The sequence below is a fragment of the Cryptomeria japonica genome, chromosome 11 (assembly GCF_030272615.1).
Source record: "Cryptomeria japonica chromosome 11, Sugi_1.0, whole genome shotgun sequence".
Taxonomy (NCBI): domain Eukaryota; kingdom Viridiplantae; phylum Streptophyta; class Pinopsida; order Cupressales; family Cupressaceae; genus Cryptomeria; species Cryptomeria japonica.
The window spans coordinates 249,960,169-249,978,193 of record NC_081415.1 but is presented as its reverse complement, the minus strand read 5'-3'; positions in this window follow the sequence as shown (position 1 = coordinate 249,978,193).

Below are 18,025 nucleotides of genomic sequence, written 5' to 3'. Positions count from 1 at the left end.
AGATCCTGATTTGGTCATGCATCACCTAACCATGGCAGAAGGAGCTAAACCGGTAAAACAAAAGCTCAGGAAGATGCACCCACAAATTGTCGTTCTTGTCAAAGCGGAACTCAAAAAGCTCTTGGATGTTGGTTTCATCAGTGGGGGCATCTGTATCTGTATAGACTTCAAATATTTGAACAAAGCATGCCCTAAAGATGACTTCCCCTTACCAAACATCGACATGATTTTCAATCTCACAGCGGGTCATGCAATGCTTTCTCTTATGGATGGCTTTTCAGGGTACAACCAGATCAAGATTGCTCTAGAGGATTAACATAAAACTGCTTTCACATGCCCATGGGGAACCTACTGTTGGAATGTGAAGCCATTTGGTTTGAAGAATGCAGGGGCAACCTATCAAAGAGCTATGACTACCATCTTTAAGGATATGATGCACACCATAATGGAAGATTATGTCGATGATTTACTAGCTAAATCATTAACAAGAGAGGGTCATTCGGCAATACTGGGTCAAGTCTTTGACAAATTAGAGCAATATCATGTCCATCTTAATCCAAAGAAATGTGTCTTTGGAGTAACCTCAGGGAAGCTCCTAGGATACATTGTCTCAAGCAAAGGCATTGAAGTAGATCCAACGAAAGTCAAAGCAATCATGGACATGCTACCTCCAAAGAACACCAATCAGTTAAGGACACTACAAGGGCGACTACAATCAATTCGAAGATTCATTGCACAATTGACTCATAAGTGTCATCCTTTCACGCATCTGTTACACAAGAATATTCGTTTTCAATGGGATACAAAGTGCCAACAAGTATTCCAAATGCTTAAAGACTACCTAATGCATACACCATTGCTGATCCCACCAGATCCAAGTAGACCTCTATTGCTATATATTTCAGCTACAAATACGACATTAGGAGTACCGCTAGCACAACACAATGTAGAAGGAAAAGAATGTGTTGTATACTATATCTCTCGCACATTGATAGGCTATGAACTCAATTATACACCTATTGAGCGAGTTTGCCTAGTAGTTATCTTGACAACCACCAAATTGAGGCAGTACATGTTAATGCACAAGGTACAACTCATTGCAAAAATAGATCCACTCAAATACCTACTCAGCAAGGCAACATTAACATGCCACTTGGCCAAATGGGTTATGATCTTGAGTGAGTTTGATATAGAGTATGTAGACCACAAGGCTATCAAAGGGAAAGGTATTTCAGATCAGTTGGCTGATGCACCCCTCGCAGGTGACCATCCTCTTGTTTCCAACTTTTGAGAAGAAGAGATATTTGTGATCACAACTACACAACCTTGGAAGCTATGTTTTGATGACTCATACACTAGACATGGCTCGGGGGAAGGTATTCATTTTATCACACCTCAAGGTGACAACATCTCAAAATCATACAAGCTCACTTTCCCATGCACCAATAATATAGCAAAATATGAGGCCTTGATCACAAGGCCCAGATTGGCTATACAATGGCATATAAAAGAGCTATAGGTATATGGATATTCTCAACTAGTCATCTGACAAGTCATCGATGAGTACCAAACTAAGGATGATAAGCTCATCCCATATAAAAGGATGGTGGATAGTTACAAAGAATCATTTACAACTATCACATTTGAGCAAGTGCTTAGAGATCAGATTTGTGCTATCGATGCAATGGCTACAATTGCATCTCTCATGGATCTTCCACAAAATTCAACAAGCTACGAGTTCTTGGTAGTACAGTTTTGGATCCCTGCGTACGATATCCCCGAAACTGAAATGATATGTCGCCTAGTCGGTTTCGAATCCTCATGGTATGGTGAGTTCTTCACTTACCTCCGTGATCACACACTTCCTCCCAACCAATCCAATAACCAACAAAAAAACCTTTATCCGCTAAACTGCTCGATACACCATCATTGCCGACACCATATATAGGCGAAGTCTTGATGGTACTCTCGTTCGATGTCTGGAACAAGATGAGATAACAAAGGCCTTGGAAGAGGTACATGAAGGAATTTGTGGGACTCACTCAAGCGGTCCTTCGCTAGCCAAGAAAATCATGCGCGCTGGATACTATTGACCCTCCATGGAAAAGGACTCCTATTATTTTGTCAGAAAATGCAAGAAGTGCCAAGTTCACAGAGACTTGATACATGCACTAGCACAAGAATTACAACCAATCACAACATCATGGCCCTTTTGTCAATGGGGAATTGACATTGTGGGTAAAATCCATCCATCTTCATCCAACGGCCATAAATTTATCATTACCGCCACCGAATACTTCACAAAGTGGATCAAAGCCATTCCACTTACCCAAGTCATCGGCAAGCATATCGCCTCATTCATCCTTAATTACATCATCTACCAGTATGGTGTACCCATGTCCATCATCACAGATAATGGGCTTCCTTTCAAAAATCAGGATGTCCGTGAACTCTGTGAGAAGTTTCACATCCAACGCTGTTTTTCCACCCCCTATTAGCACAAGGCAATGGTCAATTGGTTTATGGAGCAGAAGCCATTTCGCCTATTGAGGTTGAGATAGCATCTCTACGAGTTTCCTTACACAATCTCATAGATGATGAAGCATACCGAGTCTCTCGTCTCCAAGACTTGGAACTGCTTGATGAAAGACGACAAGCTGCATACAAACACTTAAAAGCTTATCAGCAGTGAATGAGCAAAGGCTACAATCATCAGGTTAAACCTTGTACATTAGAGGTAGGTGATCTTGTTCTCAAGGAGAATCCTCATAACCAACCAAACAAACAACATCAAGGCAAGTTTTAATCCAATTGGCTGGGTCCATATGTTATCACTGCTGTATTTAGGTCTGGGGCATATTAGTTGGCAACTTCAAAAGGAGAACCGCTAGCAAATCCAATCAACAACGTGCACCTCAAATGGTTTCATACATAAGCTGTGCAGAGAATCAGGCTCCTCCTATATATCAAAAAATATCAAAAACATTCAGAAAAATGTCCTAAAGAAAATACAAAAAAAATCAAGTAAATAGTAAAGAAAAACCATACATCCAAACCGTGAAAACCACTACGGTGGAACCTTGGGTAAGTGCGATGGTGAAAACCTAGCAAACAAGCACCACTCGTAAAGGCTATGGCTCCATTTTCTTCCAAAATTGTTGCGATCACATCCATTTCATCCATTCATCTATCATTCAAACCATGGCTTGTCATTGATCTATCATCTGGGTTAGTACTTCATGTGTCCTGCATCCCGCTTTCATAGTGTCTAAACTAGGAGCAATTCTCTTAACCTATTGATGGAAGTGGATTCTACATTACTTGTGATTCATTGAGTTCCTTATTCAAAGTTGGCTGGAAATAATACCAAAAACATTCGTAAAAAACTCTGAAAATACCAAAAACATCAAAAAATAAATCAAAAACATTGCAACGCATATAATATTCTTTGTACATACACATCAAACAGACACCCAACAAACATTTTGAGTTACTCAAACAAATACCACTAATCAAATAAACCAACCCATCAAAACATCTACACACAATTGTCTTCACAAGGATGCATCCTTCCTCACAGACAAGACATGGTACCATTTTCTTTGACAAGAATTTTTTTTTTAAGGTGATAAGTACTTGGTCGGTTTGTTATTTATTTATTCATATCAGGTTCCTATGCTACTCCAGTATATCCACAAGTGATTAGAGTAGTCGAGATGGTTCCTAATATCTTTTTTTTTTGCTGTTTGCAGATTGATCCAATGAAGTTTTGGGGCATGTACTAATGGTGTCTACGTGGGAAGTTCTCTAAGAGACATGATCATATGCAAAAATAAACTCATGGATTACTATTCTTATTGACTACATCGTATACCTCAACCATTTGCGCATAAACCAAAATGGAGGGTAACTTTTCCTTGTCTATGATGCTTGCTTATAGGTGAAATGCTCAAACTTGGTTCCTGCTACCTCGGCCAAGAATGATACTACCATGCTCGATGAGGAAAATAAAGCACTATGAATACTCTATGGATCATCATTTCATCTCATCTGTTTATAATGCATTTCGTTGCATCTCACCCATCCATTTGTTCATTCATTATTCATATCTATTGTTTGCATGCAAGTAATTCAAGCTTCTATGAGAAAGCACCTAATATAAGTTTTGTCTTGGGTACAAATCATGACGGAGTTCTCTGATACATCATCTCTCATTTTTCATTCATCTGCAAATTCTCACCAACTTGCATTCATATATCATAAAAGCATGGCATTATCATTTAGTCGCATAAAATGCATTTAGTTCATTATCATTTACTTGCATTTAGATTCATTTAGATATTCATTTAAGTTCATTAATCTATTCATCACATTAGTGCATTTAAAAACATCAAGTGCATTCATTATCATTTACTTGCATCTCGTCATTTCATTTAGTTGCATTAAGTACGTTTAACTTCATTTAAATACCTTTCAAATCATTTCATTCATCTATCTTCATTCTAGATTACATATTAGTCATTAATGTACATTTACTTATTGCATTCCTTTAATCATTAAATATACATTCATTTCATTATCATTAGAGTTTCATTTAGTTCATTTAGTAGGTGCATTTTAACCCATTTAGTTTCATCTAGATTCATTACGATGCATTCATTATTCTTTAATTGCATTAAGGTTCAATTATTCATTATCATTTAAGGGCATTCATTTAATCATTAAAGTACATTTATTATTAAGTGCATTAATTTAAGAAATATACATAACATTTGTATAAACATTTGTTCATCCAGTTAAATGCATTCATCTAGTTGCATACATAAACATTTGCATAAAAATTTGATTCACTTAGATTCATCTTACAAACATGCATCCTTTACTCACATCATCAAAATCATATCATCAACATAAGAAAGTATTATCTATCACAATATCATTATCACATTATTCATCTCTGTGAGGCCTCACCTTGACTCAGTCTGGCATTTCAGTGATTTTTATTTATTGACTATCATGGATACTTTATTTGGATGCATATTGAAACTTAGTACTGATATGGTTTCAGGATTTGGATAACATTGCTATATTTTGATGATTTACTTATATGCTTTATGAGATAAAACACTTCATGATTATTAGATAAGATGATATTGCGATGATAGATGTTGTTATTGAATTTGCAGGACTTTACTATGATAATAGAACTATGATGTATGGTTAAGTTTATGTGAATTAGGATGAAATTGCTTATGTGATATTGCTTGATAAGAGATGTATTTAATCTGTGTAGATGTAAATTGTATGCAAGTAATGATGTGTATTGTTATTCTTTTGAAATTATATTATATTTGGATATTTGAAAGTACTAATGTGTAAATTGAGATGCGCAGGAAATTGACCATGTGACCATGGAAAATTACGGAGAACCAAACCTAGACTTATGTATGTTCGTAAGCCAGTGGTTGTCTATTTGGAGAGACAACACCCCTTTTGTGTTGTATTTTATTCGTAACAGTATATGCTTCATGTGTGTTAAGTGGTATTTAAAGTTATTGTGTAAAATCCACAAGAGACGATTTCATGTTTTAAATTTTAAAAGTGTTTTATTTGTGTCACTTGACACGTGTGGATTTAAGTTTAAATGTTTTATTTTTGTCTCTTGGTGGGTGAGTGTTCAACTATAGCTTTTTCAAATAATGTAATGTGATGTCATAAATACCTTGGGAAAAGAATCTTTGGAGAGGTCAACATATGTTTGATCCGAAACTAAACTTCAGAGGGGTTTAAAATGGGTTAAATGAACACCTAGGGGTAGTTTAATAGGGTTTCCTAAAGCCCATAAGGTATATCTAAGGGTTAGGGGTAATTTTAGGCAAGTTTCTACTCCTAAGTGACCTTTTAGACACTTTAAAATTTGGCTTTTCTGAGTTGTGCGAAAATTGAAATTAGAAGTTTGAACCTAGTTGTAAACTTTCCTATTCGAATGAGAGTTCTTTTTCCCATTCCGTCTTACTTTCCTCTTTAGTTTTTAGAAACTTGTGAGAACTGAGAGAATGAGCTTCTTAAGCAAGAATTTGAAGATTTGAGGGTAATCACCCACTCTCCATTTTTGGAGACAAGAGAATTTTTGAAAAGAATAGAATAGATTTGAATAGAAAATTTGGCTAAGGGTAGAAGAAGAAGATCCGTGGATTGGGCAGCTCTTCCTCAAATATTATCCTACCTTTAGGCAGATTAAGGTTGGTTTCAATATTCTTTAAAATGACTTCTTTTTCTTTGCATGTGTTTGAAAGTATGTTGGTGAAAGAAATCTGTTTTCTTGTATGTTTTTTTTTTAGAAATTTCATTTGGTATTTTTGCATTATGTTTTGTCTGTGTTTTTGGGAGTTTTCTCAATACCTCTTACTCTTGGGAGTGAGGAGGATCTTGTGGGTGGTAGCAGTGACAACCCTTGAGTGAGAGACTCTCGTTTTGAGAGTGATCACAAGGGATTTTTGTGTGACCCTTGCTGCATGGCCTGTTTGTGCAATGGGGGTCATAAGGAGTGATATAAGGCTAGAATTCCTTGGGGGGCATAAGGAATAAGGGGTTGAAATTCTTGATATATTTGTTGTGCCATAAGGTGGCTACTTGTTTTTCATACTTGCAGTTCTCCTCAGGGTATTGGTCCACTACCACCCTTGAAAAGGTCATCACCAAAGTGTGGTGCAGTGTAGTCAAGTTGGGGTGTGTTTCAAATCTGTGTGTTTCCTGTCTTCTATGTGTTTGCATGTTTGTTACCCGTCTAGGGCTTGGTTCTTCGAGCTCGGGGGTGGCTACTAGTTAGCCTAGGCTGGGAGGTGAGCACTCCATGGTCATATTTGTGATTTATTATGCAGGAATGTCGGGAGAAAAGAATAGGGCAAGTGAAAAGTTGCAGAAGATTATTGTTGAAGAAATCTAATTTCATTTGCAGTTATTAGTTTTGATAGGAGAAATACACCCTCATTCGTTGAAATGAGAGGCAAGTTGTAAATTTAAAATATAGACATGAGATTTGTTATTGTAGTTAAATAGAGAAACATCCTGTAGATTTTGCAGAATATCTTTAGTGTTGTAAAAAGCTAGATATATTTCTATTTTCTGTTTTGAAAAAGAGTTACTTTTGAAATGCATGCAATAGTCTTTGTAATATGAAAATCAGTTTTATTTAATTCTGTGTTTTTCTTTTTATCTGAGAATTTATCTTCATTTTAATTGCAAAAAAAATATGAGTTGTATTTGCTGTTAGCTTTTAAATTAAAAAAAATGGTTATTTAGTTGCTGTAATAATTGTAGAATCAGTAAATGTATTGATTGCAGAAAAGAATAATGTATTCCTAAATTAGTATTTCTTAAGTTTCAAAAAAAAAATTATATCCGATGTGTTATGATAAATAGTTTAGCAGGAAATTTATTCCATTTTTTTAGGCACTTAAAATATAAAAAAAATAAATAGGAGAAGCATTAACTAGATTTGCATGCATATTGTAGATTTAAAAATAATTTTATAATTCTGTTCTCTGTAAAAGAAAAAAAAAATCAGACAAGGAATATAGTATAATATATTTCAGGAAAAAAAAAAATCCTTACATTAAATAGATTTAATACTATACTTCCTTTCCTATGATTGAAAAATCAGAGTCTTCCATGATTTCGGGTTATTTTAAGAAATGAAACAATAATATAAATTATTTATAAATATATATAATTATATACATGTAGATTTCATGTATATATATTTATATATAAAATATATCATAAAAATTACCTACAAAACAAATGATGATGTAAACCTAATAATATATATACCATTATATATATATATATGAACATATACATATGAAACTGTATATACACATTTATATATATATAAAAATACCTATATAGATTTATTTAACTTATTGAATTACCTTTGTATTTAAAAAAAAATAAAATTTGCATGTAATATAAATATGTATTTATATATATATTAAAAAAAAAAATTAAAAAAAAAAGAAAGCGGTTTTCTTTGAGAAGGGCCGCGCAGGGCACGTGGACCCTGTGTGGGCTGCGGAATGCACAGGGCCTGCGTTCCCTGTGTGGGCCGTGGGACGCACCAGTGGCCATAGCCACTGTGCAGGCCACGACACAGCCGCTGTGTGGGCCGTGACCCACATAGTGGGTCGTCCCACTGGCGGCGCCGCTTACTATCCCCCGCCTCCACCTTTTCGGCCGCTCATCCCCAATCTGCCGAACTTCCTCCATGGCCGCCGCTCGATGGGTTTCGGCCCTGCACAGTCCGAACCAAGATTAAAATGTAAGGTTCATTCAAAAAATATATATATATATATATATTAAATGGAATGCCCTAATCCGAAGCTTGGGGTTAGGGCAAACCAAATATGGTTAGGGTAAAATAAGTAAATTACCCTAAGGGAAGTTTTAAATTTACAAAAAATGAAAAAAAAAAAAAAAAAAAAAAGAAAAAAGAAAAAGGAAAAAGGGATTGAGGATAGGTATTGGATTTTGATAGAGTTTTGAATGGGTAAAACCCTAGGTATATATATATATATATACACACACACACACATATATATATATATATATGTATATATACACATATATATACATATGTCTATATACACATATATATACATATATATATTTGTATACAACATGTCATTTTATAATTATGATCTATATAAAGTAAATAGGTAGAAATGGATCAAGTTAAAATTGTATGGGGTTATTATTTGACTTCTCAAATAATACGAAATGATTTGAATTGAGTAATGAGAAGTAAATAATTATTTTAACTTTATTAGCTTGAGGAGTTTTAAAATAAGATTAAATTATCTAAATTAAGTGACACTTTAAACGATTATTTTAATTATGGATTTAAAAATGGATTTTAGATAATATAGTCTTAATGGAGACTAAATTTATCTTCATCTTCTAGTTTTTAATGTGTTTGTTTTAATTAAACTATTGATTATGTTGTTGAGAAAATAAATTAAATCATTTAGTTTTCCACAAATAAATTTTTAATTAATTTCGTTACTTAGTTAGTATCAGAGTTAGCTCGAATATGGATATGGAAAACATGTTAATGCATGTTGAGTTAGCGAACTTGTTAATTGATTAGTATTTAAAAAAAAAAAAATCATTCCGTTTTTGCCCTAAATTTTGGGCATGACAATCTCATTTTTTAGCATACATCATCATTGCATCATATTAATAGCATTACAAAAGCATCATCTATCCTCTACTTGCATCCACATGTTAGCCAATCATCCATAGCATGCATATAAGAATCATATCATCACCATGTACATATTAAAATTAAATCATCCATAGCATATATCTAAGCATAACTCATAAACATCATCCTGCATAAAAACATACATGCCATCACAAACATACATATCATATCATCACAAAACATGAGATCTCCTCATATATCGCATCATATATCAAATAAAAAATAATACATGTATCAGAATACAATGATGTCAAAATGTATCGGCTACCAAGAGCCATCCAAGTAACACTCTAAATAACAAAGTAACAAATGCATAGAATCTCTCAAATAGCACTCTGACCAAATGCTGCTTCACCACAACCTCCTGGTCATCCCACACCCTCACCATCTCACCGAGGAGGACCCATAACACCACCACTACTCAAAACCCTCTGAGACCGTGCCGATCTCGCCCGCCGCATCTGGGAATAGCTCAGTGATTTCTGACTAACTAGCACAACCTGCTCATATAATCCCTGCCAATAGTCAATCTCTACACCTGCTCGCCGCATCTCCCTCAACACCACCTCAGTTAGACCCTGTGCCTGTGCTCCCTCCAATACTCAGAATCTATCTTGCACCTCCCTCAATCTGTCCACTAGATCATCTCTCTCTCACACCACTGCCCTCAACTCAGCCTCCTGTGCAAAAAGTTGGACATCCTTGACTGCGATCTCTGCCTCCCTATCCTCTAATCGAGTCTGCAACTATACAATCATAAAATCCCACAAATATCACTCTCCTCCACCTGTGGCTCCCTTTCCCATCTCCATAGGATCCTCTCCTCCACCTGTAGCTCCCCCTCCCATCTTCATAAGCTCTGCTCTCCCACCAACATCCCTACCTCCTGCTCTAGTTGCTACCTATATAAGTGGACCCTGTGATAGTCGTAACGGCTGCCCACCTCTACCTCTCGTCTATAATCATCCTCCTCCACCACCTCCACCTCCAAATCCACCTCCACCTCCAACCCCAAATCCCCCACCCCCACCAGCTCCACCTCCTCCTGCTCCACCAAAACCTCTTCCACCACCTCCCTCTCCCCCATCTCCTCTCCCACCATCACCATCACCATCACCATCACCATCACCATCACCATCACCTCCTCCTCCACCCCTGCCTCCTCTCCTCCTCTATCATCATCTCTGATCATCCTCAAAAGGTGGTATAGGCTCGATAGGATTTGAAATCCGTAGAATCAGATGTGCGGTATGAGATTGTGTGTACTCCCATGTCACCCTTGCATCTACAATCTCTGGCCTCATCTACCATGGTCTCGCCTATAAGGTCCAAAACTCTGCCAGGGCCTAATCATAAGGTAACATTGGTCCCCATTGAAATCTCTCCCGCACCACCTGTGCATACTCCCCTGAACCCCTCAGCAAACCCTGTCTCCATCTAAGCTGCCTCATCACTCTCCCTAGCAACTCTCTCTCCACAGCGTATGATGTATGACCAATCAAGAAACGTGTCAAAAATATATATGGTAGCGCCTCTACATCATCCTCCCAGGGCTTGCACTCAAGGTATGGCCTCCATATGACCATATCTAAATCATCTAAAGCCCGCCACTAAAATCCCAACTTCCCCAGATGGGGTTGGTTCATCATACCTCCATACATCTTCACATAGGGTTGATCTATCACCCTAAACCTCAAGTTGACCGGTCGTGTGACTGGCAAGTGCTCCCAATCTCAAACATGCAGCAATGTGATCCCTACCCCTAGTGATCTAGCCTCTCGGTACACTGCCTCATGTAAATCCCTATATAGGTGTGCTAACACACATGGCCCCCATGCATAGTGGATACCCTCAGTCATCTTCTCTATCACCTGGCCCCAACCAACGACCAATCCTTGTGAACATCGATCGAGGCAAAGCAAACCCCCGACGATCCTTGATAACATTGATGGTAGCGGCTCATATAGTGCTGCTATATCCTCCCATGCTATAGAGCCATCCTTAATGTACACATCATCGACAAATATCCTCTACACAATTGCCGTCTCCAAGTACCAATGATATGTGATGATCTCCCCCCGATCGAGATGTGTAGAATCCTCCATACATCCTCCTATGTCACCATCATCTCTCCCATCGCCAAGTGAAACATGCATGTCTCATTGTGCCATTGCTCCGCCAAGGCCGTCAGTAGACCGTGATTCGTTTGAATCACAGGTAGGTACATCATGTCATACAAGCCAGTCACACAGACGCAATCTATCTCTGACTCTGTCAACTTCTCCCGCAGTTGCTGTGTGGTGGGATGCCTCTCCCACATCTGTAAAATGGAAAGATCCTCCTACACATATCGACACACATTAGTTGTTTTGCTATACACTTTCTTAAGTTTCAACCTAGACTATCAATAGATACTTTCATCAAGTATCTTCGGGTCTCAATAGGTAATCGATCATGGCAAACCTAGACTACAACAGGCATTTATCACAAATGACCTAGTCTCAACGGGGCTGCTATGATTCATCAAAACAACTCATCAATCAATCAAACATAGTCATCAAGAGATATTTTCTCTAACACTAGGGAATTTTTTACTACAATCATGCTACTCTCTTGACAATACTGCTACAACTTGTGCACAAAAGTGCTACAAAGAACAACCGCGCTAAAACAACTATACCATAGCGTTATTACATGATAATAGCGCTACAACATCTACCCGACAACACTAACATTGCAAAAGTGCTATTATTGTGACACAATTGCACTAAACTGACAATCACACTACAACTACTATGCAATAGCCCCACTATGGCATAATAGCTCTATTTTAGGTGACAAAAGCGCTGAAACACAACTTTAGCGTTATTGTCTTACTTGGACTTTGACACTTGAAAAAACATGACAAAAATGCATAGAACATGAAATTCAAAATTTGTGTATCGCTGGTTCGTAGTCCTCTAGCCACTGGAATCGATGGATCCTCTCTAATCAGTGATTTTCTATTGGCACGATCATGATTACTGTTGCTCACTCCTTCGCCAAAAGTCACTATCAGAGCTCCAAACTGCCAAGGAGATAGGTGCAAATGAGCTTGTTTTTACCCCTTCCCCTCCATATATACCCCCAAACCTAACCCTAATTCACCCTGCTCATCGTCATGGTCCCTGTGAACTTCGGATGCCTCTAATTTCTCCATCTTAACTCTATTTTCTCTCATTCTTTCACCATTATTTCTAAATTCTATTCTACCTATCCCCAACTTCTTTCTCTTTTTTCGAGAGATCGCCCGATTTTAAAAAAAAAATCAGCCCAACTCACGAGGGGGCATACCACCCACTACATTAACATTTATGGGGCATATTTCTTCACATCTATCTTTCTTTCTTTGAAATGATGCGATAAACCGCACCATCTCAAAGTGGGGCAAATGTAGTCACACAAATCTGTCCACTTAATTCAATGAATATTTACTATTTATTTGATTATTTAATCATCAATAATCAGTTAATTAAATTAATATTTAATTAATTTCATCCTCAACCTCTTCTCCTTTAACTAAATAAATTATTCAATTTATTCATTAAGCCACATTTTAAATCAATTAAATGAATAAAGAACATTTATTTAATTTAACCCCATTTACTCCTTTAAATAAATAATAAAATATTTATTTAAATCCCTAAAATCCCCCCCACTTGCATTCTCCTACAAATGCAAGTTGCACCTATTTAGTTGAAGTGATGAATTTTATTTTAATTAAAATCCTATTTTTCTCACCCACCAAACCATTCTAGACTCTTCTAACCCATTCTAGACTCTTCTAATCCATTCTAAATTAGCCTAATTCCATCCCCTAATTATTGTCACATTCGTAGGCAACTTGAAGTCACTTCTCAAAGCCTCAAAGTCTTTGAAAAGCATTAAAAGTTTTATGTCTTCAACAAGTTAACCCCTAAAGTCTGCCAAACCATTAATGACTCTTACATAACCATTTATGGCTCTTACATGACAATTAATAGTTAAACTCAACTCACCCACATGGTTAGAGACTTTCCCTCTAATTCAACCCCCATTTAACTCATGGGTCTCTTCAAACATTTATTGCTTTGACCATGGTTATCCCCACTAACTCTTGCACAAGAGATTGTCCATTGGATAAAGGCATTATTCATTGAATAAAGGCTTTATTCATTCAACTCAAGCCTAGCCTTACCTCCTAAGGTAACCTTCAAGTTATTTCAAGCATTTAATGCTTCTTCCCTCTCCTCTCAAGCCATCTCATGTTGACATTTGTCATCCTAGGATTGGGTTGAAAACCCCTCACATGGATCACAAACCCATCAATCCCGACCCTTATTGAGATTACTCAATCTCAACCATCTATTTCTCCATTTTTCCTATAAATAGAGCCCATTCCTTCTTCAAAACAAGATTGAAATCCAAAAATCTTTATGCATCAAACTTATATCAATTTTAAGAGAGCATTCTAGGATCACTTTTCTTTGTTATTTTGGATAAAATTAACATAGATTAATTAGATACTTTCTTAGATTTAGCTTGCATATACATAAATTAGTCATTTTTCATAAGCTTGAATCTCCATAAGACATCCATAGTAGTGCAAAAAGATGAGGGCTACACTCATGTGGAACTTGGAGAGGAGAGGAACAAGGGAGGAGCATCTATGATCATAATGGAGAGCATTTGGGAGGGTTTAGTGTCTTTCTTCCATTTTTGTGTGCTTTCTATAATATGTTTGATATCTCTCTTGTTATGCATGCTTAGGATTATAGTTTCATTCTTCTTTCATTTTTGATTGATACTAACAACACTAACGTTTGAATCTTGTGTTCCTAACATCCTTTTTGCAGTGCATCAATTAGTATTCATCAAACTAAGATATCATAGAGGATAACGAAAAATATATCCAAAAACCCCAACTACACAAGTAATGTCATATCTGAAAATAGATCAAAACATATCAAGTCTATATGTAGTTCTTCATTTAGAGGATGTGCCTAATTCCTCTATCACATAGTGTGTCAAGGAAACATACATTGATATGCAAATATTGCAACCGAGTATGCTACAATGCCTCCCTTATCACTAGTCTCCATAGCTCTCCCAAGTTCTTCATACTCAACCATGTAAATACAAACCTCTAGGAAGAGAACCAAAGAGAGAACCTACAAATAAAACCATATCGGCATTCCACACTAACATGTACCAAGTTACGTAATGTAAGATCTCCTTCACTATTCCCAAATTGAAAGGATATAAACACCTAATATTCAAATCAAATGAAACATGATAATAATAGATGTAAACCTCACATATCAAAGTAAGACCAAACAAATCAATCATTCCCACAACAAAGACAATATTCCTAAAGCCACAAACTATTTACTACACCTCACCAAATAAGTCCTCTGAACTAGATCCATATCTTTAAGATCAACAATGAGGAGAACAATAAAAATTCATAAAACCATGCATCACATTCTCAACAAGTCCTTGGAACTATTATATTCAAGACTAACTCAAATGGGAAAACAAGATACAATATAAAGAATGCATTTGATAACCAAGCATAGAATACCTCTCGAATCATTCACCTGTTAAGTAGACTAAGAGTGGGAAATAAGATTGTCATGAGGACACAACACCTAGAAATGAAATCTTACATTAAAGGGCAATCTTCTTTTTAGGTCCATAATAGACTCACATCCATAAAGAACTATAGGCTCTTGGGTCTTTCTATTGAAATCATCATCAAAGAGTAACCATCTCAAAACATGATCTTAAAAAACTTGAGATTGCATAGGCTCACCCAAGTCTCTCTAGTCTCCATGAATGTCCACCAATCAATTCATGCTAACTTGAAATACAACCCTATAAAATCATGAAGACCCAAGCAAATGATTAATACTCAAAACCAAGCAAAACCAACAAAACCATTGTCATAGTTAGAACAATAAGATTAGGAACGTATTATGACATCATTATCTAACATCTCCTTAAAAGAAGATCATATGCTCCAAAGAACATATTATAAATTGATAACTCGCCAAAGACTCAAAAGTCTTCCATGGAAAAACAAGATGTCACCACCTGCAAACCACATGAAGATAATCACCCATCATCAAATGATGAATCCACATCACTTCCAAAGCTTCCATTGAACTGTGTAACCAACCCCTCTAGGAATTGTGGTAACCATCTCCTAACTGAAGATCCTTTGTGGTGTCAACATGATCAAAGAACTCAATAGGATGAGATCTCAAAGGGAAGAATCCAACCACAATCTCCAAACCAAGAAGGTGTAATATATCACATCCTTTGTCTATAGAACCAAAGATGTCAAAATCTCACTAAATTCTAAAGGGAGCTTCACATGATATTAACACCCATTGCAAATGATCATCCATATTATAATCAAATATTACCAATGACTCACTACACATTACAACCACACGAGTGTAGAAGTGAAATATTGAAATAAAGAATAGAACACATTATGTAAATGCATTAGTCTCCCCTTGAAAGTGATACCAAATTATACATGACATCATGAACATCATTATGTTGGAGTAATAGTTTTGACTATTTACATCTACTTAAGCACAACCTAGATAACCAACTATATTTATTATTTCCTAAGTGTCTTGGTAGTTGCAATTGGGTTGCTAAGTTGATGCACCTACCCTTTGCCTACTCTAACACTTGATTAGCTCTCTAATCTTTCCTTTTCCTTTATAAGAAAGGCTCTTATACATTTGTACTCACTTCAATACATTTTATTCATTGGTGAAATAGTATTCTCTTGTGTTGCTTCTCTCTTGTGTGTGAAGATGGTGTACAAATTGGGTTCCTGGGTTGGGTGGAAATACCAACATGGTATCAGAACCATCTTTGTTCCAGCTCCTTCCAATTGTTTGAGAGTTTTCATCATTTTTGAAGTTGACATCTAGGATAGTGGAGGAGGATGTGATCTATTGATCCTTGTGTGTACCTTGCAACCTGTGGTTCTAGTGAAATTGGTGGTTTCTAAAAGTTTTGGACATCTTTGCATATTTGGCAACCTTGGCTAATTGCATTTCTCTTAGTCATTGTTTTTTGACCAATGTTGATCCCTGGAGGTCTTATTGCTTTGATCCAATGCAACCCTCATTTTCCTACTCGTTGGTTTGAGACTACTAATTTCTTGATGAGGCGCTTATTGTTTCTACTAGCTTTGAAGAATGTTGTGGGTTTCTTAACCCTAAGATGACTATGCTTTCATCTACTAGCAGTATTTGTTTCATTGCCATGAAATTATTTGTGTAGACACCTAAAATTGTCTCACGTTGCAAACACCAATTTTACTTATTATTCCTCTATAAAAAATAATTATTTAATTAATCTAATTTTATTATTTAGAATTAATATTCTCCTTTCATTTTAAATTAATTAATCAATTCCCTCTTAAAATGAATTAAATAATTTAATTGTTAATTGATCTCCATTGTTTACTTTAATTAAATGATCTTTATTGTTTAATTAAATTCAATTTCTATTTTCCCATAATTAAATAATTTCTTTAAATTATTTAATAATCTAATTATGACTTCTGAATTAAATAAATTTTTTAAATTTATTTAATCTAATTTTCTCTTCATTTTGAATAATTCAAAATTTTCTCCAAATTCAAATTTAATTCATCTTCCAAAATTTTTATTTCATTTCACATTTTGAAAAACTCAAATGCAAATTAAGTGGCATTTCAACTCATTTTCCTATTGCAAATGTGATGTTAATGGTTGTCATTGATGTCAACATATGGTCTTGGTATTAGTGATCCAGAAGTTGCGTTCCCAAAATATTTTGTGCTCTAGAAGATGTGTAATAGTTAATATTCAATGTAGATTGATTGAGTTGATGGTGATCTAGATTTCTCCTTTGACTGAATATAGAGTTGTGCATTTGTCGGCATGAGTATCTTGGTTTCACTCTTATTTTTTGTAAGTTGGGTAGTGCTATTTTGGGTTCAGATTAAGTCCAGAATTTGAGGACGAGTAATGACATTTGTGTAGCGTGAGTCATGTTTTGGGTTTGGAATTTGTGATGAATGTAATGTGTTGATCTAACTACTGATGCGTGTTGTGGTATGGTCTACTTGTCATTCCTTCCCACCACCAAAAAATTTAGTGTTGACCTATTTCAAATCTCTATCTTGGCCGACTTAGAAGATTATGTTTCCTAGAGACAATATAAATAAGAGGATGAATTGAATGATGGACATATGGAAGATGTGCAAGACTGAAAAGGAAAAATCTGATTATTGATGATGTGTGAAGTGTGTTGTTGTTGAGAAGGGACTAGAAGTAGTTCCAATATTCTAGATTGTGTAACTATGGTAGATTCTCTTTTTTCTTTCTTCTTCCTTTGATAATGAGCCCTTCTGCAATGAGCGACCCTTTGTAAAAATCACCTTAACTGGTGTTATATATTGAGAAGTAACATTCTTTGTGGTTTTTCCCTTCTTGGGTTTTCCACATTATATCTGGTGTTCATTGTGTGATCTATTTTGTGTATGTGCTTTCATGGTATATCTTCTTTAATTAATTTTGTTGGTTATTCTGGATGTGTGAATATACTGAAGAAAAACTTAAAGTTGTCAACTGATTCACCCCCCTCTCAGTTGTTCGGATCTTTAACAATTGGTATTAGAGAAGAGCTTAACCGTTTGAGGTAGATCTTGATCCAATGGCATATAAA